Raw genomic sequence first — 22,556 nt, forward strand, 5'->3', positions numbered from 1 at the left:
CATGCTGGGTTGCTGGGGAGAAAGTACTGTGACATGTGTTCTAGGTGGGACCTGTGGCTAGGGACCTTCCATTGAATCATTTGAGTGACATTCACCGTTCTCTTCCTTATTTGGCTTGAGTCAGGTTCCTCCACTGAGAGCGTTCCTTCCTCCAGTACCTACGGTCTTACATTCCAGCCTTTTTGTCATAGGGGATGCTGGGTCATTCTGGCTACTTCCTTCTGAGGAGGGGCAGCGTAGGGAAGTCACAGCTGGTATGTGGCCTGGGGTGGTTTGGAGGGAAGGGGCAAGTACTGGTGTAACAGCATCTGGTTAACCTGTAACTCAGGAGGTTTCTGCCAGTTACTGTTGAAAAAATCCGCTACCCATACTGTAGCCCTGGGCTCGGCAAGGGTGATCAGGGTGCCTGAGTCCAGGTGGCTTCAGTTGTCCAGGAGACCTAGGAGTTCTGAGGAGGGGCCCAGTGGGGGAGCCGGCCCCCAACAGAACTCTGTCACCAGAGAATGGCTCTTCCCTAGGGGGCACTCCAACTTCCAGTGACCCTTCTGTCTGCAGACAGGGCAGGGCCAAGTTGGTGGCCTCGGGTTGGGGCATTGTTTTGAATAGTGGCCATCCTCACCACACTTGAAGCAGGTTACCAGAGGCATGTGGGTCTCAGATTGTTTCCTGAGGCAGGGGCTCTGAGGCCCCTGTTGTGCCAGCCCCAGGGCAGTGACCAGGGATTGGGTTTGAAGGGCCACCTTCTGTTTTAACCTCTGGGCCCGAATGGCCTCAGCTTCCTCCTCTCGGGCATTATAAACCTTAAAGGCCATATTTACCAGGTCTCAGAGTGGAGTCTGGGGTCCCTCTTCTGCCTTTTTTAGTTTATGCTGGATGTCCGGGGCAGACTGGGTAATAAAGTGGGTAGCTCAGACTGTGGACCTTGGTGATGAGGAAGGATCTAAACTAGTGTGGAGAGTAAGAGCCTCTGTTAAGTGATTAAGGAAAGAGGCTGGGTTTTCATTAGGCTCCTGAGTGACTTCCCTCAGTTTGTCATAATTAACAATTTTTTGAGCTGCCTTATCCATACCTGCAATAAGACAGTGGACCATCTGATCCCTCCTAGTCCTACCTGTGGCATTATCCTGATAGTTCCATTGTGGGTCCTCGGTGGGCACTGCCGTGGCCCTGACCAGTAGAGATTGGTCAGAGTTATGTACCTGGTTGGTGTAGTCTCGAGCTGCTGAGGTGACATGATCATGTTCCTCAGGGGTGAGAATGGAGGTTAGAGCCATGTGAGTTCATATGCCTGAGTGCAGTACCAAAACTCCTTGGTATAGGCAGTTGGATTGGCAGAGTATGAGCCTAGGCATTTTTCTATCTGAGACAGGTCCCCCAGGGAGAAGGCGACATGTACTTGAACCAATCCCTCAGTGCCAGCCATCTCCTGAAGGGGGGCCAAGAATTGGGCCCAGGATCTAGTGACCGGAGGGCTGGCCCAGTTAGGAGGTGGTGTGGGGATATAAGATGGCAGTGGGGTGGGGGTAGGAAGTGATGTAGGAGGACAAGATGGTGGCGACGACAGAAGAGGAGGGTATAATTTGTGGGTGGTGGGAGTAAGGCTGGAAATAGAGGATTTAGATGTGACGTCAGTAGGATCGGAGGCGGATTGTTGTGTCCCCATGGCGGGAGCAGGAGCAGGTGGGGGAAGGGAAGTGACTGAACTTGGTGGGATTGAAGTGGAAGACAAAGGAGGAATTAAAGATGGCAGTTTGTGGGGGGAGCCGGATAGTGGAGGGGTGAGACGGGAGATGACACAGGGGCAGGCGCAGAAGAGGCCTGAATGGAAGAGACCTGGGCACCAGAGGGTGAAAAAGGAGGGGTTTGGGAAGGGGCAGATGGTTGAGGAGAAGGAGATGGGAGAGAAAGAGAAGGAGGGGAAGGGGCTGGAGTGGAGAGGCCAAGGTCTTCCAGGGGATCTGTAAAGGAAGATTCCAGTGCAGTGAGAGGTTGGTAGGCCCTACTGGGGGACTTGGCCAGGAGGACCTGGGCTGAGGAACACTGGACACAGAGGTCTGGGTTGGAGCACAATGCCCAAAAGGCCTGGACATAGGGAACCTCAGAGTATTTCCCAGTCCAGTGATAATAGTTGCTGAGATATCGGTGAGGAGGCCGAAATCAAAAGTTCCCTTGGGGGGCCAGTGAGACTGGTTATCCAGAGGATATTGGGGCCAGGCCCGGGAACAAAGGAAGATCAGCTTCTGTATATGGATATCCTCGGATAAGCCCAGTGTAGTGAGATAGGAAATAAGACACTTCAGTGGGGTCTGTGCCTCAGGTTTTGAGTGCTGGCTTCCCATGACTATTTCCTCTGTCCCTGCATCCCTAAATGAGTAAGTCCAGCGTCCCAGATATACTCTGGTTGGGGATGGGAAAAACAGGTTTGGCGATCTGGAGACAGGGACATCTCCACTATACCGGAGCCAAATAGGCACAGGCCAGAGGGGTGCCTGGACGTAGCCGTGATTTCAGACCAGGCACCCCGCTGAGGGTAGGAGGAGGGAGCAAGGAAGATGAGGGACTCCCCAAGTTGTCTGAGGCGCTGGGATCAGGTCCTGTTCCAAAGAAAGGTCCCGGGTTGGGAGAGGAGTGGGGACCCCGCTGGGGCCCCACACTGTCCCCCCAGGTTTCAGCACCAAATGTAAGATAAATGCAACCAGACCAGGCAAGCGGCAACAAAGGAGCCAAAAAAATTTATTAGTGTAATCCTGGAAGAGGTTCACCAGTTCGTGTATCCACGGGTCAGGGAAGTTGCGCCTAGTAGGAGGGACGACAGGCTTATCAAGGGTGCTGGGAGAGCTCTGAGGGTATCATGGACAGAATTAATTGCTGGTGTGGATGTCTCAATCACTGATGATTGGTCATGCTGGGTTGCTGGGGAGAGAGTAGTGTGACGCGTTTTCTAGGCAAGACCTACAGCTAGGGACCTTCTGTTGAATCATTTGAGTGACATTCGCTGTTCTCTTCCTTATTTGGCTCGAGTCTTGTTCCTCCCATGAGACCTGTCCCTTCCTCTAGTACCTCTGGTCTTACAGTCTTCTCAGCTAATCTGGGCTGGGGAGAACTCCTAAATCCATCAGGGCTCCTCAAGGCAGTTGAGGACTAAATTCTGAAATCCTGAGAGATGCCATCACTCAATCCTTTTTTTCACTCTGGCAAACCTAGAGGGGAGGGTCTGCCTTACACTATCAGTAACAGTAATACATTGATAGTGAGTCAAGGAGTGAGATAATAGAAGACCACTTTTATTAAATAACCAGACACTGTCCTCTATGTTTCACATCATTTAACACAATTATTGTGTCCCTAGGATACAGATGTGGAAATTAAGTCAGAGAAGTCTAGTGACTTGCCCTGACAGATTATTCTTTTAAGAAGTGTGATGGTGAAAGAAGAGATAAAGTAAAAGGAACAGGTATGAAGAAGGCAAGTTTAGTTTGCTATTCAAAGGAACCCTATCCTCTTCTCTGGAGAAGATGTAGGCTGTGTACTTGGCCTACTACGGGGAAACTGGGAAGTGATAAAAAGATAAAAATAGCAGGTTCCCTAACTTTGAGATGTTTATGGGCTGTTTGATGAGGCAAGAAACAAACATGTATGAAAGTAAAGAATAGGTGTTGATCTTAAAGCTGAGTGGTAAGGCAGTTTGCTCAAAACTAGGAGTGAAGAACTTGCTAAAGATGGATACTTATAGGTACATCCATAAATCTAACTTGTCCCATAACATAGCTGAAACATTGTATTTGTTATGAAAGTTAGTATGAGATACAATGTTGCACTAATAATGAAATAAAATGAACTGTAAAGTTGCATAAGACATGGGTTTTAATGCTGGTACTGAAGAGAAACTGGTTTAATTAGTTTAGGAGTGAGATAAAATTAAGATGAAGGCTTTAGTAGAGATTCTGAATAGGACTTTTGGCACTTTCAAGTACTTTAGGAAATGCTGCACTGGTTTAAAAAATTCTTTTTAATCATGTTCCACTTCACTTTAAAGCATATGACTCTTCATTCTTTAGTTTGGTTACATTAGGCCTGCTATTACACTCATCAACCATAACCAGAGCTTTTGGTTGAATCATGAAGGGAACAAGGAAGAAAATGTTGAAACTACCATAGATTTCTTGCCTATCTAGGAGTGATAACCTCTTCACGTGTTAAACACTTGGCCCTAAATTTCCATCTAGCCTACCTTGTTTTCCCAATACAAGGACCTAGTCACATTTCTGCCCCAATTTCTGCTTTGTTTTTTCTTCCCTCCCCCAAACTGCTTAATCCTTTCTTTTCATCTGGATCTCCGGGGGTGACGTCTATCCATTTTTATACCTACCCTCTGCCTTCTCTTATGAAATTCCCAAGAACTGCCCAACAAGTGAAAGGGCAATCTCCTGGATACTACCTCAGCCAATCATGACCCGGATCCTGTTTGAACCAGTCAAGACCTGGATCTTATTTGAGCCAATCGGGACCTGGATCCTATTTGAGCCAATCAGGACCTGGATCCTATTTTGGCCAATTGGGACCCAGATACTATTTTCAGCCAATCGGAGCTTGGTCTCTCTCTCCCCTCCAGTTAGCAAGAAGTATACCCACCTCCCCTAGACCCTGCCAATTGACCAGAGCCACGACCTATCACCCCACCAACTACCCCCAAGCCCAGCCAATCAGCCAGAGCCATGACCCTCATCCCACAAACAGCCCTAGAAACCCATAAAACCTTTGCATTTCCTGAAACTCAGCTCTCTCTGGCCACTGCATTGGCGTGGCTGTGAGATTGAGCTCGAGCTGGCTCGAATAAAGGCTCTTTGCTTTTGCATCCATGTTGGCTCCCTGGTGGTCTCCTGGGATTTGTAAATTTGGGCATAACATTTTGGGGGCTCGTCTGGGGTCCCAGAGACCTCCAGGACTCCCAACCCAGAGGGCCCAGTGCCGGCTGGTGAGTGCACTCAGTTATCTGTCTGTCCCTGTCTACCTGTGTCCCACTCTGTCTTTATCTGTGTCTCACTGTTTTTGTTCATGAACAAGCCTGTATAAGCCTGTAGGAGTTCCAATCTGTATCTGGGTCGGCATTGACTTAGGTGGACGCACTGGCGGGTCGTCGACCAGGGGTCTTGGGAGACATCCATTGCCCGTGTCTGGAGGATGAAGTCCTCATCTGTGAGGAAAGTCAGCTGCTGCTGCAGTTCGACAGGCCCTCAACTTACTTTCAGTTTTGCCTCTGGGGCCATGGCAGATTCTTCTCTGTAGGGGCCTGTTTGTTGGTTATTGTGTTTATCTTAGTCTTGTTGTTGATGGAAGAAATGGGACAGATGCAGACGACTCCTTTATCTCTCATGACAGACCATTTTTCAGATGTTAGGGAGAGAGCTCACAATTTGAGCATGGACATTAGGAAGGGAAAATTTCGTGTTTTCTGCACGTCTGAGTGGCCGTCCTTTAACATTGGATGGTTGCCGGAGGGAACTTTTAATCTAACCACTTTTTTACAGGTGAAAGGTGTTATCTTCAGGAAAGGAGCCCAGGGCCATCCAGGCCAAATTCCCTACATCTTAGTCTGGCAGGACCTAATTGAAAACCCTCCCTCATGGCTTAAACCTTTCCGTCCATCCAGGGCAGACCCTACGCCCAAAGTCTTGGCCCTACAAGGTCCAGTCCCAAAGTCTCGGAGAGACTCAGGACCTAAAGAAACCAAACCATCCCTGTACCCAGTCCTGCAGGACACCAGCTCAGAGGAGTTGATCTTTCCACCACCCTATCAGCCCCTCCCAACTGCCCCACCGGTGGAGCCAGCAGAACCAGATGGAGGGGAACCAGTTCCGGAAGAACCGGTTCCTGTTCCTGAAGGAGGAGTGCCTGCACACGGACCTGTGGTGGGGACGTGGAGCCGGGTCCATGAAGCGGCCCTCAGTCAGGGGCCTGCTGACTCAACTGTCCTTCCCCTGCATGTTGCAGGGCCCCCTGATGAAACAGGAGAATGGCCAATGCACTACTGGCCATTCTCCACTAGCGACCTCTATAACTGGAGAACTCAGAATGCTAAGTTCTCAGAAAACCCCAAAGATCTTATTAACCTCTTAGACACTGTTCTTTCTACCCATCAGCCCACTTGGGGTGCTTGTCAACAGCTCTTACAGTTTCTTTTTACCACTGAAGAGAGAGAAAGGGTCCAGGTAGAAGCCTGGAAGTCAGTTCTGGGTGACAATAGACAGCCCACCCAGAACCCAGACCTCATAAATGCTGCCTTTCCCCTCTCTCATTCAAACTGGGACTACAACTCAGCAGAAGGTAAGGAGAGACTCTGGGTTTATCGCCAGACTCTGTTGGCAGGTCTCAGGGCGGCTGCACGAAATCCCACCAATTTGGCTAAGGTATATAATGTTCAACAAGGCAGGGACGAAAGCCCAGTGGCATTTCTAGAGAGGATCATGGAGGCCTTTAGACAGTACACCCCCATGGATCCTGAAGTTCCAGAGAATAGAGCCGCTATAGCTATGGCTTTCTTCAACCAAGCTGCTCCAGACATAAAGAAAAAATTACAGAGAGTAGAGAGATTAGGAGAAAGGAGCCTGCAGGACCTGGTAGTGGTGGCAGAAAGAGTTTTTAATAATTGAGAGAGCCTGGAAGAACTACAGATGAGAATAAGCAACTGCCAAACTCGAAACTTGGCCAAAATACTGCTGGCTACAACTGCAGATAGCCCTCAGAAGTGACAGAGACACCTTAAGAAACTGGCCACAGGACAAGGTAAGGAAGACCTCACCCGAGGGAACCACCCCAAGTTAAATAAGAACCAGTGTGCATATTGCAAAGAGGAAGGCCACTGGGTCAAAGACTGTCCCAATGAAAGACCCCCATTACTATTCTAAGTACTGAAGGCAATGATAACTAGGGGTGATGGGGTTTGGCACCCCTCCCCGAGCCCAGGGAAACCCTAAAAGTGGAGGGGCAACCTATAGAATTCCTTGTGGACACCAGAGCTCAGCAGTCCATCCTATTACAACCCCAGGGAAAATTGGCAGATAAAACCTCATGGGTACAGGGAGCTACTGGGATGAAACAATATTCATGGACTACCCGAAGGACAGTGGACCTCGGCATGGGCCGGGTATCCCACTCATTCATGGTCATCCCAGAATGCCCCTACCCCTTATTAGGCCAAGACTTGCTCACCAAGGTGGGAGCACAAATCAGCTTCCACCCAGAAGGGACAAAAATTCTGAATAAAGAAGGACATCCAATACAGGTACTCACTATAAGCCTCGAAGATGAGTACTGCCTGCACCAGACACCCTTATCACCAACGTATGACTTAGAATATTGTTTACAGACATTTCCCCAAGCCTGGGTCAAGACAGGGGGTGTAGGATTAGCTCGACATAGACCGGAAATATTTATAGAATTAAAATCGGGCGCAGATCCAGTCAGGGTCCGGCAATACCCGATGCCACTCGAAGCAAGAGCTGGAATCACTCCACACATTAAAAGGTTACTTGAGTTAAGCATACTGAGACCTTGCCAGTCAGCAGGGAATACGCCCCTATTACCAGTATGAAAGCCAAATTCAACTGACTATCAACCAGTCCAAGACTTGCGGGAGGTAAACAAATGGGTGATGGATGTACACCCAACAGTCCCAAATCTTTACACCCTCCTCAGCTCATTGCCTCCCACCTGAACCTGGTATACAGTTCTAGATTTAAAAGATGACTTTTTCAGCTTGCCCCTAGCACCTAAAAGCCAGAACATCTTTGCCTTTGAGTGGACGGACCCAGAAAAAGGAATTAGCGGCCAGCTCACCTGGACCAGGCTCCCCCAAAGATTCAAGAACTTGTCCACCATCTTCTATGAGGCCCTACATGAAGATCTGAGTGAGTTCCGATCTAAACACCCAGAAATAACTCTTTTACAGTATGTAGATGATATCCTGGTAGTCACTGAAGACCAGGAGAGGTGCCTGCAAGGCACCAAGGACCTGCTTTCTACACTAGACTTGGGTTACCGAGCCTCAACCAAAAAGGCCCAAATCTGCAAGACAGAGGTAAGCTACTTAGGCTATAAATTAAAAGGGAGACAGAGATGGCTCACTGAAGGAAGAAAAGAGACTATCTTAAGAATACCACGCCCACAAAATGTCCGCCAAATGAATGAATTCCTAGGATCCACAGGATACTGTCAATTGTGGATCCCAGGTTTTACAGAAATAGCTAGACCCCTTTATGAAGCCACCAAAGAAAAACAGGAGTTTACATGGACAGAGACTATAGAGAACTCATTCACTAGACCGAAGCAGGCCTTACTCTCTGCACCTGCACTGGGGCTCCCTGATTTAACCAAACCTTTTTTACCTATACATAGATGAAAGTAAAGGAGTGGCTAAAGGAATGCTGATACAGTACGTTGGCCCTTGGAAAAGGCCCATAGCTTATTTCTCCAAGCGGCTAGACACTGTCGCTGCTGGATGGCCCCCCTGTCTGTGAATCATTGCTGTGGTGGCTACCATGGACAAAGATGCAGACAAACTAACACTAGGACAAGAATTAAATGTCACTACCCCACATGCAATCGAAGGGGTGCTCAAACAGCCACCAGACAGATGGATAAGTAATGCTCGACTAATGCATTACCAAGGACTGCTTTTAAATCCCGTTAGAATTCTGTTCCAGACACCTGCTTCGCTGAATCCAGCCACCCTCCTCCCTGACTTGGACTGGGAGGCACCACTCCATGACTGTGGAGAAATCTTGGCTCATGTTCACGGAGTCAGAACCGACCTGTGAGATCAGCCACTGGCAGAAGCAGATGCCACATGGTACACCGATGAAAGCAGCTTCATGCAAGATGGAGTAAGGTATGCAGGGACAGCTGTTAACAACCAAGACAGAAGCTGTCTGGGCTGAGCCACTGGTTCCAGGGACTTCAGCCCAGCAGGCAGAGCTGATCGCGCTGACTAAAGCATTGACTATGGCCAAAGGCAAACACCTTAATGTCTATACGGACAGTAGGTATGCATTTGCCACTGCCTACATACATGGAGCCATCTATAGAGAGAGGGGGCTGTTAACTGCAGAGGGAAAAACCATCAAAAATAAAGAAGAAATTCTTGGCCTCCTATGGGCCTTTTGGCTACCCAAAGCACTGGCTATAATTCATTGCCTGGGCCATCAAAAATCTGACACCCCAATTGCCAAAGGAAACAGATTAGCAGACCAATGCACCAGAGAGGCAGCCCTTTCAGTGGACTATGTCCTAGTGACCACATTGCCAGACCCAGGGGCCCCTAGCCTTCCAGACACCCCTTCCTACACTGATGAAGACACAAAATGGATCAAGCAGCTACCCATGACCTAATGGTGTGGTGGAGAGCTGCCAACTGCATCATTCTACCAGAAGAGTTAGGACATCGCGTCCTGACCAAAATGCATCGGGCTACACACATGGGGACAAGAAAAATGGAAGACTTGGTGCGACATGCTCACATCACTATCAGAGACTCTCGATCAAAAATTGGGCAAATAGTAGCAAGCTGCAAGGCTTGCCAACTGACAAATGCTACTGCCCAGGTGCCCAACCCTGGTACCAGACTCAGAGGAAACAGACCAGGTGCCTATTGGGAAGTGGATTTTACAGAAGTAAAGCCCAGAAAATATGGGTACTTGCTAGTGTTTGTAGACACTTTTTCAGGTTGGATCGAGGCGTTTCCCACCAAACATGAGACCGTGCAGACCATGGCCAAGAAATTGTTAGAAGACATCCTGCCAAGGTATGGTTATCCTGCCAGGATAAGCTCAGACAATGGACCAGGATTTGCTTCCAAGGTAACTCAGGGGGTAGCACAGATTCTTGGGGCAGATTGGAAATTACATTGTGCGTATAGACCCCAATGTTCAGGGCAGGTAGAAAGAATGAACAGAACTTTAAAAGAAACCTTGACTAAATTAGCCCTAGAGACTGGCGGAGACTGGGTAGCTCTCCCTCCCTTTGCCCTTTATCGGGTGCATAACTCCCCATATAAGATAGGACTTACTCCCTTTGAAATCATGTATGGCATCCCTCCACCTATAATTCCCACCCTCAAACCCGAAGTACTTGCTGAATTTGATGATCACCAACTCCTTTCCTCCCTCCAAGTGTTGCAATGAACCCATGAGCAGGTCTGGCCTAAGCTGAAAGCTCTTTATGAGACCAGACCTCCTCCAGAACTGCACCGCTATCATCCAGGTGACTGGGTATATGTCTGGAGACACCAACACCAGACACTTCAACCACACTGGAAGGGACCCTACATCATGATCCTGACCACTCCCACTGCTCTCAATGTCGACGGGATTACTCCTTGGGTCCACTGCACCCATGTCTGACCAGCCAGCCCACACGCCATTCTCAAGGACTTTGTTCCATAATGGAAAAGCCAGCCAGACAAAGACAATCCTCTAAAGCTAAGACTGCGCCGTTCTCACTTACCCTCCTAATGTTGCTTATACTATGCCTTCCTCACATCAAACCAAACGACCCTAACCCCCATCAACCTTATAGGCAGACATGGATCCTGACAGATGGACAAACTGGTAAAACCCTCAACGAAAGTGCACACACAGCCCCACTAAACACATGGTGGCCAGATTTATATTTTGATCTCAGGGAGCTTTTCAGTGTTATGCACAATTATCATGTCCTGCAAAAACGGGCATTTATTGACACTGCTCAAGGGCGAGCACAAGGGTTTTGGGCCTGCCCTGGCAACCTAAGAAATAACTGGAAGACCTGTGGGGGCCTAGAAAGTGCTTACTGCAAAAGCTGGAGTTTTGTAACTTCTAATGATGGGCCCCGGAAGTGGGCAGTCGGGAATCGGGATTTAGTTAAATTCACCCTCAGAGACCCTGACAATAGGGTACCCCAAGTGCGTGTACAATTTAACCAAGAACGAGCTAAAAATGAGAAATCCTGGATATCTGAAATAAGTTGGGGTTTTCAGCTTGATATGGGCCAGTTTGCCTGGGTCGGCCCTTACCCAAGTGGACTTTTAACCATTAAGCTAATTATCCATAAGTCTCAGACAAAAACAGCCCCTATGGGTCCAAATCAGGTATTAGCTCTTCCCGCCCCTACTAAAAACCCAAATAGCAAGAAAACCTTGAAAGAAATGACAGAACCCCAGATTACTACCTCTATGAACCCCTTGGCACCTGCTGTGCAGGTCAGTGAGGACCCCCTATGGAAACTGATGCACGCTATGTATGAGACCCTTAATGCTACCAGCCCTGGCCTCACAGCCTCATGCTGGCTATGTTATGATATAAAACCTCCATTTTATGAAGCCATAGGCCTGAATGCCACCTATAATTTATCAACGAGTGAAAACCCCTCTCAGTGTTCATGGGGAGACCATAAAATAGGCTTGACACTACAACATGTAAGTGGTAAAGGAACCTGCCTAGGAAAGGTGCCACAAGATAAACAAAGTTTATGCACTGCCATAGATGCCACCCCTAATTGGGATGACATAAAGTGGCTAATTCCAGGAAGTAATGGATGGTGGATATGTTCCAAGACTGGCCTCACACCATGCCTCTCAACCTCCATCTTTAACACCTCTAGAGAATTCTGTATCCTAGTGACTGTGATACCCCATATCCTCTACCACCCTGAGGAAAGCATGTATTCTCACTGGAGCGAAGGCACAAGCCAAGAAAGAAATAAGAGGGAACCCATCACTGCCCTAACCATTGCCACCCTATTCACTTTAGGAGTGGCTGGGGCCAGAACCGGCATAACCTCCCTGGCCACTCAACAAGCAGGTATGATGTCCCTGAGAACAGCCATAGATGAAGATATAGAAAGAATAGAGGCCTCCATTAGTCATTTAGAAAAATCTCTCACCTCTCTATCTGAAGTTGTACTCCAAAATAGAAGGGGGCTTGATTTATTGTTCCTCCAACAAGGGGGACTATGTGCTGCACTAGGAGAAGAGTGCTGTTTTTATGCTGATCATTCAGGAATAGTAAAAGAATCTATGGCCAAAGTCTGGGAAGGCTTAGCCAAATGCAAAAGAGAATGGGAACAACCACAGGGATGGTTTGAATCTTTATTTAACACTTCCCCATGGTTAACCACCTTAGTCTCCACCCAAATAGGCCCTCTAATAATTCTGTTGCTGCTACTTACTTTTGGACCATGTATCCTCAATAGACTGATGACTTTTGTCAAAAATAGAATCAATACAGTCCAGCTAATGGTGCTAAGACAACAGTATCAGCCTTTATCTCCTTACAACTGTGAAACCTCATTAGACCCATGATTGGGTCCCTTTGCTAGGATCCAAAGAGAGGGGGGAATGAAAGGGCAAGCTCCTGGATACTACCTCAGCCAATCAGGACCCGGATCCTGTTTGAGCCAATCAAGACCCAGATCTTATTTGAGCCAATCAGGACCTGGATCCTATTTGAGCCAATTTGGACCCGGATCCTATTTTGGCCAATCGGGACCTGGATACTATTTTCAGCCAATTGGAGCTTGGTCTCTCTCTCCCCTCCAGTTAGCAAGAAGTATACCCACCTCCCCTAGACCCTGCCAATTGACCAGAGCCATGACCTATCACCCCACCAACGACCCCCAAGCCCAGACAATCAGCCAGAGCCATGACCCTCACCCCACAAACAGCCCTAGAAACCCATAAAACCTTTGCATTTCCTGAAACTCATGCTCTCTCTGGCCACTGCGTTGGTGTGGGTGTGAGATTGAGCTCGAGCTGGCTCGAATAAAGGCTCTTTGCTTTTGCATCCATGTTGGCTCCCTGGTGGTCTCCTGGGATTCACGACTTCGGCATAACACAAGATCTTTGCTGCTCCTGCTTTCCTTGAAATAGCAATGGATGTACTTGTAACCTCCTATCCTTACACATTTTGACCCTAATCTGGGCAAGAAAAGATGAGAGAGTCTTTTGGATTAGTGGAAAAGAGCCATTAGAGAAAGAGCAACTGAACTGGAGGCTATGGGAATATTTATGAAAAAAATACCAAAAGGAGAAATATGAGTGGTGGAAAAGAGACAAAAACGAGGTAGGACAGTAATCCCAAGTGGAAAAAGGAAAGGTATGCAGTAGACAAGTCAGAACAGATGATGACCTGAGGCAGATATGACCTGAGGCACAGGTGGTGGAATGAAATTGATTGCTCTAAAGCTTAAAGAAAGAGCATGCATGAGCCAAATGAGGTAATAAAAGTGCTGAAGGAATTTGTGGAATTGGACATTCCAGTGAGTATACCAAATTTCAAACCGTCAACAAAGGTTATTTCTGAGAAGGAGAGGAATGGACCTTGATTGTTGATAGTAGGCAAAATGGACTTTATCTACAACTTTAAAAATTTTTTACAGGGAAAATGAATTCAATATGTGCATGATTAAAATTTACATAAATACATATTTGTAGATGTATAGACTTATTTGTTTCCAAAAAGGATTTTAGGTGTGAGTTTAGTTTTTGACTTGAGTTTAAAGGGCTAATGGAATATTCTCATGGGTTGTAAGTGATTGAGGTCTAACAGGCAGCTAGTGATGCAGGTTTGGAGCTCTGGGGTGAAGCTGAGGTTAGAGATATTAATTTGATTGAACTTTCTTTGAGTAGAGGTGAGAACTGAAGCCATAACAGTGTAAAGGGACTCTAAGTCAGTACTTGTCAAAGCACTAGGCAATAATAAGAAGAAACACTTCTGGCAGAACATAAATCAATACACTGCTTCCCTCACTGAGAAATCTTTGTTCCCCAAAAGTGCCAGATGAACTAATCTATGTGCTTAATGATGAGAGTGATTTACATTGCGGACCAAGTTCTTATCTCATTGTGGACCAGTAACTAACAGATTGCTCATGCACACTGGTACAAGGACTATGATTTGAGTAGCAGTGCTCTATGTAAGAGAGAATCTAGAGAGAAAAGGGATTTAAATTGTGAATTTGGAAATGTGAATACATTTGGAGTGGATAGGAGGAAAAAAGAAAGAAGTAATAAGACACTACACTAATGTATAGTGTCCCTGGAGTCCACTGAGAGAAACTTTAAGAAATGGAAGGAGGATGGTCAACAATGTCAAATGCTACAAAGAATGAGAGAGGAAAGGCAATTAGAGCTGACTCTGTGTGTGTGTGTGTGTGCGCGCGCGCGTGTGTATGCACACATGCACTTGTTTCTGTTTGGGAAGACCTACAATGTTATTGAGCACTTACTCTGTATCAGGAACTATGCCATATGCTCTACTCTACAAGTATTATTTCATTCCATGGGTTTACTGATGAAAATGGAAGAATGTAGGAGAGTGGTGGAGATAGAAGCCAGAAGGCTAGAGGTTAAGGAAAGGGCAGGTAGATGGATATAGGCATCAGTGCAGGGAAGATAGGTGATACAAAGGAGGAAACAATTTTGGGCAGAACTTCAGGGAGAAGGGAATTCTATAGAGCTCAGTTAGAATGACTTTGGTCTCAGTAAGGTAGGAGGAGAGATTGAGTAGAGGGAGCTTGAATGAGCACAGAAAGATATATGACAGATACTATGTGTCTGAATGTGAATGTGATGCAGGAGCCAAGAGCTGTGCATAAAATGACTTCAGCATCATTTTATGACCTCTTCTATCAAGACTCAGAAGGGCAGAAATCATGAATTCAGAAGGAAGGGGTTACTTCTGTATTGGCAGAAGGTTGAGAAATTGGTGCTACCAACCCCCCCAGCCACTTTTTCCTAATCTTGAATTTCAAATAGCTTGATTTCTTTTGGGATCCTAATTTCAAACAAACAATTGTGACCGCTAAAAATTCCTCTTGTAATTTGGAATGTCATTGATCTGTTGATAGAAAAAGCTTTGGCAGCTTCCAACTCTCCCCTGCTCCCAAATAAATCTGAAAAGAAAACTAACTCATGTAAGTAGATCCATGTGGACATTGTCTCTGCACCCCCTTAAGTGGCTTTAACGGAAAAGATGGATGGTAACCTGTCTGACCTGCAAAGAGATAGGAGATTGGGTAGGACTCAGTGTGGGGTAAAAATGTCACATAGCACAGACTAGGACTAAGGACAATTGAAGTGATTATACTGGGGAGTGGAAGACAGAGGCTGGCTGATTAATAGCAATACAAAGATGACAGCCACTGAGATCAGGGATCATAAAATTCCCAATAGTGTTTGCAGTGTGACTCTCAAATAATTTCTGGGCAGTTTTTGTCCAGCTAGTAACTATTGGAAAATTCAGACCTTCACAGGTTCTTATCCCCATCTAAGTCCTTGAATAGTCAGAAATCCACTCCACTTTCTTTTCCCCTCTCCTTATTTTTCCTTTATCCCTTCTCTCTATGTCCTTTTTTTAAAATAGCTTTTTCTGGATACATTTAACTTTATAAGCCACACAGGGAAAGAGGAGTTCTGGACAAAGTTGTGAACAAAGTTAATGAATTAACTATTTCAAGACTGGACTGGAGAGTCAGTTCTGCCACTAACTGGCTGTGTAACCTTGGACAATTTTCTTCCCTTGCTGGACTTCAGGTTCTACATCTTTAAAATGAAGATCTTGAACTAAATCAACTAACTGTGTGCATTAAAAGCAACAGGTGGAATTTTTGAAAATCTGGACACCAAGGCCCCCTTATTGGAGCCTCAGTAGGTATGGAATAGAGCTCAGGTATCTGTGGTTTTAAAATGTGACCTAGCTGATCCTAATGAAGACCTAGCAGATGATTGTTAAGCTGTAACATTACATAAGGAGATGAAGGAGAGAGTTGGTGGGGCTGGGGGGTACATGGAGACTCAGAGTCTTTACTATCTGGACAGGAAGCTCTCTATTGTTTACAAGATTCAAAATTGAGGACCTGGGACAATAATGTAAAATTTCTACATTTTCAATATACGTATGTGTTTTGAAAGACTTAGCAACTAATATATATAGATACTCAAGTGGCTTTCCAAACGAAATAGCAAAATACAAAAAGAAACAGGGCACAATAAAAGCAGGGCCTTCTTGGGGGGATGAATATAGAGATGTCAGTCATGGGTCAAGCCCTTGAGAAACTTAAGGTTTATGGCCTATCTTTTCCTAGCTTGCTGACACCTGAAAAGGACTCCTGGACTCACTGAATCTCAGGTATTAAGACATTATGCTTTGAAGTTGTATTCTGCCAGGGATATTTGTATTTTGAGGAGTCTATGCCAAAGACCTATATTTTGAGCCTATATTTTTTGGAAAATTAGGGGAAAGTTTGACTACCGTGAAGTTGAAATATGGTTTTTGGATGCCTGTGATGGTGTGGGGGGAACTCAGCAATTGAGAGCCCCTGATACAGGCAATAGGTGTAGGGAAGAGGACTTTAAGTAGCAGTAGGGAGAGGAGCATTGTGTAAGCCCTATGTGGTACATTGTTACCTCTGACGGTAGCTGGACTAGAGATAGGAGTTTAGGAAGGTCAATACGGATGTGCCAAGGTGCAGAATTCCTAGGGATGTACCTCCATAAAAGAATAGAAAAGACCCACAGCACCCAAGTTCCATCCTTTATGAAAGGTGTTATTGGTGAGGTGGTATTTTGTAGTTGTTCAACTAAAAAGAAAATCCAACTATCTTGCCAATGGGTTTCAGCCCTGGGCAAGTTCGCTATGGATTCAATGTGACCAAAGAAATTGACAGCAAAACATTCTTTGGGGTGAAAGGGTTTATTACCCGGCTTGTTCTCCAGCAGTAGGTTGAGAACTAGTGTCTCTGCCTCCACGCAGAGCACTGCACCAAGCTCTCTATATAGCGCAATAATAGGTTATTGCTTAAAGATGTGGAAGCGGCAGCCCAGCAACAGGCCAGTTTCATCATCAGGTTGTTTAAGTTCAGTGAGGATCCTGGCCATAGGAACCCCAACTTCCCCACACTCCACCCCTCCAGGATTCTCGCCTTTCAATCTACATGCTTTCAATCTTCTGCAATGGTCCCTGTGTGAGAAAGCTGGAGCACTGTAACCAGATTCCACAATAGCAACAGAGGATAACAACAACCTAGAGATAATAAAAACTAAGATACAGCAAGATTCCAATACAAAAATTATAATAATCCTTGAGCCAGAGAAGTTTCCTAATCCACAAAGACTTGAGGGGCAATAAGACACATGTTTTAATGCCACCAACATAGACAAATCTTGTCCATCAGGTAGGATGCATGCAAGAGAGTGGTCTTGTGATAGGACTGTAGCAGGAAGGGGATCCCTTCCAGGTCTAGTATACCATACTTTTACTCTTTTCCCCATGGGGGTTACTGAAGGGTCTGTATATAGTGCTACTGGAGGTGCATGTACTGGCCATAATTATAAAACAAAACTTCCTGGTAAGATGCTCTTACCTTCTAGGCATTCAGGATATACTACTTAGACATTTGGTGGCCACTCTGCTGTTATTCCAGGAATACAAAGAGGGCCAGCTTCCAGGCCTTGTCCCCAAAGTGCCAGGAGAACCAGCCATTGTTGGTCCATGTGTCTAAAGGTCCAAGGCCATGTCCACTCAGTGGAGTCTCCGGGGTTTGGTGCAGTTGGTGCTGGCAGCAAGATGTTATTCTGGTGGCCAAACCTCGGCTTCAGTGATTCTTCCTCAGTTTGTACTTGCAGTTGTATAGGGGAGGCAGCCATATGTGTTAACATGTCTTCAGGGCTCAAAGCTCCCTTTCAGGGTTTTTCATTCAAACGCTGTAGCACAGTCCATAAGCGGACTGACCATCCCCGCAGACTACTGGTATCTGACTTTAGTCCAGATTTTAACAAGCCATTGTGCTTCTCTATCATGCCTGCTAAAGTAGGATTCTATGGCACATGAAACTTCCACATGATTCCCCGCTGTCGTACCCATTCTTGCAGTGTATGTCCAGTAAAACGGGAGCCCTGATCACTCTCAATCACCTGTGCTTGGCCATAGGCAGAAAAGAGATGCTCCAGGCATCTTGTGGTCGTCTGCTGGTCTGCACAACAGGTAGGAGAAGCAACCAGAAGTCCAGTAGCTGTGTCCACACAAGTCACCGTGTACCAATATCCTTCTGACACAGGTAGCGGTCCAATGTAGTCTATCTGTCACGTGAAGAGGGGTATAGGCCCCTTAGCTATTGTTCCATGTGGCTGTGGAACTTGGTGTAAGTCTCTTTTGGAGCACACGACACACTCCTGCCGGGCTCTACGAACTTCTTCAAAGGTCAAAGGCAAGCCCCACTAACGGGTTACGGCCCACATTGTCTTTTCCCCTGCATGCAACAAACGCTGATGTAGCCATTGGGCTACATCAGAGGCAGGCTTTCCTTCTAACCAACGTATCTGGGCCAATTTATCTGCTTCATCATTTCCTGGGCATGCCAGTGGCAAATGACCTGTCACATGGTATACTGTATTTTAGTATGACCACAGAGCCATAAGCCTTGCTATAATTCTTGCCCCCAAAGGGTCAGTGACCAACCAGCCAGATGGAATGGTACCAGGTTGGTAGCCACAGGGTCAAGTCCCAATAGACAGACCAGCTGTCAGTGCAGACAACTATAGGGGAGGGCTCCTGGCTGATCACAAGTCACACAGCCCACAGCTCTGCCCATTGGCTGCTCTTCCCCTCACCATCTTCCATCCATATTGTCTCAGTCTTAGGATGGAAAGCTGTGGCCCTCCATTTTGGGGACTGCCCATGGCTGGAGCCATCTGTGTACCATGCATCTTTCGGTATAGGGGCTCTACCCTCCCAATAGGGACTCTCTGATACTAATGGTTCAAATGCAAGTTCTCCCTCCTTTTCACTAGTATATGTCAAGGTCCCCAACAAGCATTGGAGTTTTTCACTCCAGGGACTACTAGAGAGGGCACTACACTGCTGTAGGTAAGCACCCCACTGGACTAGTGTGGGTGTTTGTGCCACACCACTCCTTGGATTTGGGGTCCAGTCTTGTACTCACCCCAAGATGGGATAGGTGGTTATTACCTTTATCAGGACCATTCCAATGATGGGTTATGTAGCCAGTAAAGCGTTTGTTGCATGCAGGGGAAAAGACAATGTGGGCCGTAGCCCGTCAGTGGGGCTTGTCTTTGACCTTTGAAGAAGTTCGTAGAGCCCGGCAGGAGTGTGTCGTGTGCTCCAAAAGAGACTTACACCAAGTTCCACAGCCACATGGAACAAAGCTAAGGGGCCTATACCCCTCGTCAGGTGGCAAGATAGAGTATATTGGGCCACTACCTGTGTCAGAAGGATATTGGTATGCAGTGACTTGTGTGGACACAGCTACTGGAATTCTGGTTGCTTTTCCTACCTGTTGTGCAGACCAGCAGATGACCACAAGATGCCTGGAGCATCTCTTTGCTGCCTATGGCCGAGCACAGGTGATTGAGAGGGATCAGGGCACCTGTTTTACTGGACATACACTGCAAGAATGGGTACGACAGCTGGGCATCAAGTGGAAGTTTCATGTGCCATGTAATCCTACTTTTGTAAGCATGTTAGTGAGGCACAATGGCTTGTTAAAATTCGGACTAAAGTCAGATACCAATAGTCTGTGGGGATGGTCAGTCCACTTATGGACCATGCTACAGTGTTTGAATGTGAAACCCTGAAAGGGAGCTTTGAGCCTTGTAGACATGTGAACACATATGGCTGCCTCCTCCATACAACTGCAAGTACAAACCAAGGAAGAATCACTGAAGCCGAGGTTCGGCCAGAAGAATAACATCTTGCTGCCAGCACCAACTGCACTGAACCCCAGAGACTCCACTGAGTGGACATGGCCTTGGACATTTAGATGCATGGACCAACAATGGCTGGCTCTCCTGGCACCTTGGGGACAAGGCCTGGAAGCTGGCCCTCTTTGTTTTCCTGGAATAACAGCAGAGTGGCCGCCAAAGGTCAAAGTAGTATATCCTGAATACCCAGAAGGTAAGAGCATCTTACCGGGAAGTTTTGTTTTATCATTATGGCCAGTGCATGCACCTCTAGTAGCACTATATATAGACCCTTCAGTAACCCCCATGGGGAAAAGAGTAAAAGTATGGTATACTAGACCTGGAAGGGATCCCTTTCCTGCCATAGTCCTATCACAGGACCACTCTCTTGCATGCATCCCACATGATGGAGAAGATTTGCCTATGTTGGTATTATTAAAACATGTCTTATCACCCCTCAAGTCTTTCTGGATTAGGAAACTTCTCTGGCTTGAGGATTATTATAATTTTTGTATCAGAATCTTGCTGTATCTTAGTTTTTATTATCTCTAAGTTGTTTTCCTGTGTTGCTATTGTGGAATCTGGTTACAGTGCTCCAGCTTTCTCACACAGGGACCATTGCAGAAGATTGAAAGCATGTAGATTGAAAGGCGAGAATCCTGGAGGGGTGGAGTGTGGGGAAGTTGGGGTTCCTATGGCCAGGATCCTCACTGAACTTAAACAACCTGATGATGAAACTGGCCTGTTGCTGGTCTGCCACTTCCACACCTGTGGGCAATAAACTATTGTTGCGCTGTATATAGAGCTTGGTGCAGTGCTCTGGATGGAGGCAGAGATGCTAGTGCTTGACCTACCACTGGAGAACAAGCTGGGTAATAATCCCTTTCACCCCAAGAACATTGTGCTATCAATTTGTTTGGTCACACTGAATCCTTAGTGAACATGCCAAGGGCTGAAACCCATTGGCAAGATACCTATGTTGCACACAGTAGCTGCATAGTCTCTGGATGAAGAGTTCGCTTACAGTATTTGGCAACTTGCTCTAAACAAGCAACCCTACTTTGTCCTTATCTGTAGGCAGAGCTGCTGTCCTGTGGCACCCATAATCCCCTATTTAAAATGCACTTGCTTTGGAAACTTTTCACACCTTGTTATCATTTAAAATCTCTTGAGCTGCTTTTAGATGTTCTTTGAGAGTGAAACTCCAGTTTAGGGGTTTCATGCAGTGTTCCTTAGCATGGCCACCAGACCAGCAGCCTAAGCTTCACCTGGGAACCTGTTAGAAATGTAAATTCTCAGGCTCCACCTAAACCTAAACTCTAGGGTGAAGCCTAGTAACCTGTATTTTAACAAGTGCACCAGGTCATTCTGATGCATGCTAAGGTTTGAGAAGCCCGGCTATAATGGAAGGAATTTGGGCTTTGAGGCCTGACAGACCTGGGTTTGAATCTGGTCTTTATTCTACTTGGGTAACCCTGGATAATAACAACAGCTAATATTTATTGAGCAATGATGTACTATTTACCAGATAATGTGAGAAGCACTTTCAAGGGATTATCGTGAGTGTGTGTGTGTGTTGTATGTAATTCCAATGGAGTTGTACATTATTCTTACCCCCTACTTTAGAGATGAGGAAGTTGAATTCCTAAAAGCTTAAGTGAATTGCCTGAGATCTCAGTGATGGAGCTCAACTCAGATCATTTGGCTCCCGTATTTGAGCTTTTAAACTTCTATTTGAGTCTCAGTTCTCTCATTTGTAAAATGGGGCTAGTATTATCTTACTTCAGATTGTTTGGAGAAATAGAAGTAACATATTTTGAGACCAGTTCTTAATAGGTAGTCCAGCTTAGTCCTGCTGAGCTGATGCTTTTAAAAAGAACCTTTCTGTAGAATCTACATTATAGATGGTATTTTTAAATAACAATGTCACCAGTAGTGTAATAGGGCAGCAGGAGAGTGATGCAGCTGTAGGAAGAGCCCTAGTGGTAGCACAGATCCAATCTCCTGCTTTAGTTTCAGCTTTAATCCAGGGTAGACCCCTTCCCCCTTTCCATCCACACCTTTCACCCAGGCCCAGCAGAGCTAAAGGAAGCAGCCCTCTCCATGGTAATTCCTCCCCGCAGTGATTAGGTAGGTCCCAAGGGATCACCTTACTGGGAAACTGGTGCTGTGCTACACTCCTCCATCAGTGAGCATGGGTAGGAACAAGATTGATGGAGAGACCCTTCCCCAACGCCTATCCTACAAGCAGTTTGGAGATCCACACCCTGTTGTGGAAAGGAGAAATAAATGCCTCTCTTTGTTCATCTTCCTTATAGCTCTTATTTGGCCTAAGGAAAATGTGTAAAATAGATTCCTTCCTAACCTTTCTATTGCAAGGTAACCTTTGAGACCAGGCCATGCCCCTGTCTTTGGCCTGTTGGCAGTCAAAAAGTAGATCCTGGGCTGCTTCCCTCATTATTGTGGCCCCCTTTCTCAGTGACTGTCCTTATTTCAGTTTTGAACATAGTAGGTGCACAATCTATTTCTTAATTTAACCATTGTTAGTTAAGCATCTATTATGTGCCAGGCATTGTTCCTAGGTTCTGGAGAATCAGAGGTGAATGAATAAAACAAGCAAATGCTTGATGAAATAACTTAAATGAAATCAGATTGAATTGCTCAGCCCCAGGCAAGACTTTGAACTAAGTCAGTACTGGAAAAGATCCCAAATGATTTTTGAAATAATTTGTTTCATGAATATTAAGCACTTACTCTGTATGAGACACTATTCTAGCTGTTGATAATACAGCAGTGTATAAGGTCTTTGCTTTAATAGAACTTATTT

This window comes from Manis javanica, chromosome X, assembly GCF_040802235.1.
Source record: "Manis javanica isolate MJ-LG chromosome X, MJ_LKY, whole genome shotgun sequence".
In the NCBI taxonomy this organism is placed as follows: domain Eukaryota; kingdom Metazoa; phylum Chordata; class Mammalia; order Pholidota; family Manidae; genus Manis; species Manis javanica.